General features: G+C 42.8%; 1 non-coding gene across 1 annotated transcript; it reads left to right on the forward strand.

Annotated features, from left to right (window-relative positions):
- The first annotated feature begins 590 nt into the window (after positions 1-590).
- On the forward strand, positions 591-684 carry trnai-uau (transfer RNA isoleucine (anticodon UAU)). Its single transcript has 2 exons — positions 591-628; positions 649-684. It is a non-coding gene; the product is annotated as a tRNA-Ile (tRNA).
- Positions 685-4,236: the final 3,552 nt, after the last annotated feature.

Below are 4,236 nucleotides of genomic sequence, written 5' to 3' on the forward strand. Positions count from 1 at the left end.
AGTCACCTGTAAATCTTTTCTTAAGATGTGAAGGTTGCAGGTACAGCCTTTGTTCATTTTCTTTGTAACTTCTCAGCAAGATGCAGTTGTTGTTTAACACAAAAGAGGGGTAAATATAACAATATTGCATCAGGTTAGAAAAGTGATGACTGGAAATCAACAGATTATATCACAATCACATTGATAACGTAAAGATAAACACTCGATCCTCATCACCATCAGCCACACAACCACAAGCTCTGCATGTCCACTGAATATCCTGTCCTGCATTTCTCCCTCTTTGTTCCTTCTCCTACTCACTCCCTCGTATGTGATTCAGTACCCTTCAGCCCTGTTCCCGTCCTCTCTCCTCCCATCTTTCTCTTTTGTTTACCCCCTTCCTCCCAAAAGTCAATTCCCATCATCCTCACTGGCTTGTCCCCTCCTCCCCCGCGTTCTCATTTTATTTTCTGCTCCCCCTCTTCTCCTCTGTGCCCATTTGCATTCATTCATTTATCCCCATTGACACATTGACACTCTTGTTCTGCTTGAGGGGTTGACACACTATTTGTTTACTTGACAATGACACGTCCAGCATCAATTCACAGGAAGCTCCAGTGGCGCAATCGGTCAGCGCGCGGTACTTATAAGACAGTAACCTGTAGAGCAATGCCGAGGTTGTGAGTTCGAGCCTCACCTGGAGCAAGGAGGAGCTTTCACCAATTTCGCCTTGGGATAAGTGAAGTCCTATCTTATTGGATACCAATACTATGAAACCAACTCCTGTTCCCGCTATCTGACTGCACACAGCTGATCATCATTCAGTGCTCCATGCCTGGCTGGAGAGTTCCAATCCGACTTTTGTTTAGGCTCCACTCACTCTCGCTTTGCCAAACGGTTTTCAGTGTCTCCAGTTTGTATTTACTCATTAAATAGCTGTAATCCACCCTGCTTTATTTACAGCACTTGTCTCTCTCTCTCTCCAACCCCCAGGCCCCAGAATTCTGTGTTGGTACCAGCCCTGTGGAATACTGAGACTGGGAGATCAAATGCATGACTAACGTGGTACTGGGCCTATGAGACCCCACATGGTCCCATAGCTGGTAAACAACACAGACACATGCTTACACTACACCTTCAGTATGGTCCACACACCAGGCACACAAAGCAGTTGTTCTTAAAGACGGATAATGTAGACGGACACTGGGGAGCATTTAGCAGACAGTTGCTCAGACTAGGTCAAACTTACACCACTTAACCTCCAGTGCCATGCTGCTGATTGAGTTACACATGCACACACACACACACACACACACACACACACCTTTTTGTTCACCTGGTTTAATGTCAGTGTGTAAGACAGTGGGACATTGTGCAGGACATCTTCACACAGAGCACATGAAAATGCAAGATACAACAAGACTCACAGAAATCACAACATAGAGTCACAGTAATAAGTAATAAACAAAGTCAAAGCAGACCATTGGTCAGTATGGTTTTTAGATCCATACTACATAGAAGAAGCCATTTATTCAAACCACATTTTTAGTTTGTGAATTCAGAAAGGTGTTATCAGGATGGCATCAACATTGCAGATTTCAGGTTATAATATAGACATCGCCTGTTTGTAAGTATGTATACTGTATGCATGTTTGTGTGAATGTGCCTCCAAGAACCAGAATTTCCACCACACAAAGAAGCTTTTATCTTCTGAAAGTTGTTCAGGTATCATCTTCACAAGATCTTCAGTCTCATCTTCAGACAAGACAGACTGAATGCAGTTCTGATGTGCAAGTATGCGTGTGTCCATGCCTGTGTGTACGATGTGCTTGTGTCTGTGCATGCATCCTAATAGAGTTAATGGTGCTACAAGGATGAGTCACAGGTTGGTGGCTGCTAGGCTGTGTTTGTCAATGTGCCTAGAAGGGCAGAGAAGATGGAGCGAGGGAAAAGCTGTGTGTATAAAGAGTGAGTGTGTTAAAGAAAAAGGGCAGACATTTTTCAGACAGCGTAGGATGCTTCCTTACAGGACATTTGGAAGCCACAAAAGCACAATATACAGTGTGGATAATCCATCACGCACATGTGTGCCCACCTGTGTGTCTGTGTCAGAATGACTCATTCTTATTTGTGAGGCTGTCAGACTGTCTCAGCCCGGGGCCAGTGGGAAGAATTGGGCTGATTCACACAATCCAACATTCCCGCTTTCTCTCCCTGTCTGTATCCATGGCTTTTCTTCTTCTTCTTTTTTTACAGTACATATGCATCTTTACAATTAGTATACTTGTGTGGAATAATAATTTTATGGTGATAACTTTCTAATTGATGTCACTGGGGACATTTAGGCTGCATGTGGTTGAACATCCAAGAAAAATCTGCTCTCTAAACTCTGCAGGCTACTGTCCAATTAAACAGAGATTCACACAAACTCTTCAGCTGCTCTTTGCAGTGCAGTATACTGTATGTAGTAGTTGTACAGTTACACTGGTATTGGTTTGAATCTCACATTTGGTGCATTGCCCTAGTAATAATAATAGTAACACCGTTGCGGAGGACATTGTAATAGAGTGTTTCAGGTGTGACAGTGGGATCTCTGGGGTCCGTCCAACACCTGAGTTGGCAAAAAGGATGACTTCAGGTTATGCTGAGTCAGCCTGAGAAGCTGTAGAAGCTGGTCGCGGTCCTGTCCTGTCCCTTTTCACCGTCTGCTCCCCTCCACTCCTCCTCATGTGACTTTCTCATCTCTCCTTAGTCTCTCCCTCCCCTCGTCTATTCTGTGTCTCCTCTGCTAAAGCAGCAGATGCCAGTGTCCTGTTCTCCTCAGCATGGTCCCCTGGTACCTTTACAGTTTTCTTCCTGTCTGCCTGCTGTTACACCCATAGTGCAGTGACTCAGCATTTAGATTGTCCTGTGCTCCAAAACAATCTCTCTAATCATTATTGCTTATATAAACGCATAGTGGTGTATTTATATGTGTGTTTTCCAGGTTTCCTAGCTGTTTAGGAATTAATAATACCCTGGTAGCTAAGTAGGTCAAATTCCAAACGATAGGTCACAGGCTTGATCCTTATTTCTTCAACTCTTCTCACAATGGTTCATTTCTATGCCTGTTTAGAGGCAACATTTCTTGGTAAGTTAGATCAGAATGTAAGCAATAGTTTTTATGTATCGGTGGTCCACATATTGGATCACCGATACATATAAACTTCTATCACAACACACTGCTGTGTTATCAGTTTCCCATAAATGTGGGACAAGTTTAGTTCCAAAGCTCCACCATTTGAGCTGGCTTTTCAATTGCGAGAATTGTGAGACAGTTGGAGTACAGCCAGTCAATGTACTTGGGGTCTTCAAGCAAGGCAATGTGAAAATGTGACTTTCTATCCATGTGGGTTCCATGACTCCAGTATCTCCAAATGTGATGATTGAAGGCTTGGTATCGCCACAGTCAGCTGACTTTAACTGGAGTCATGTTGAGTTGACAGCGTCTGATTGACATTTCCTTTAAAAAATGCCTTCTTCTACACAGATTCATCAGCAGAATCCAAAGGTTTCTAAAAGAGACTTTCCAATTGAGTGTCATTTAGAAAGTGTACAGCTAGACAAAAGCAGTCTAGCCAACTGTGAAATCTCACAGATGAATGTGAGGCCAGCAGCATTTTCTAAGAAACTGTCAGCATGCTCAGAGTGTTGCTCAGAAATTAAATGCAAAACTACACAACAGTGCCTCCCTGCAATCAAATTTAGTATACCAGTGCTTCGACAGACTTGACTCTTGAGAGATCATTTATCCATTTAGTGTTTGTGTACTTTTGTAAATAGAGAGATGTGAATTGTGCTTTGCAAACTAATGCACTTTCGTATTTAATTTCTTCCCTTGTAGCCAGGGCAACAGATCACTCAGATAGACTGTGTTGGAACAAGCTAAGATTAAAAAGAGACAACCACTCACAAGGGGGATTTCTGCTGAAACCTGAAAGGTGTTTCATGGTTCAGAGAGGTATTTTTCTTTCCATGCCATGCCATTCTATTAAGATAAAATGTTAGTACTCTTACTACTACTTAGTTAGTCAGAGGGGTCTCAAACAAAGCATCAGAGTATACTGGTTAATGGAAGACCACAGGACTGTGCTCAGCACGGTAGATGAATGGGTTTCAGATCGAAATAAGTGCAAAATTTGCATTTGATGAGGACAGAGAGAAGATATTATACTCTAGGTCAGGGGTCTTCAACGTTTTTCAGGCCAAGGACCCCCA

Source organism: Genypterus blacodes, unplaced genomic scaffold, assembly GCF_046128005.1.
Source record: "Genypterus blacodes isolate CSIRO-AG114 ecotype Tasmania unplaced genomic scaffold, CSIRO-AGI_Gbla_v1 ptg000021l_1, whole genome shotgun sequence".
Lineage (NCBI taxonomy): Eukaryota > Metazoa > Chordata > Actinopteri > Ophidiiformes > Ophidiidae > Genypterus > Genypterus blacodes.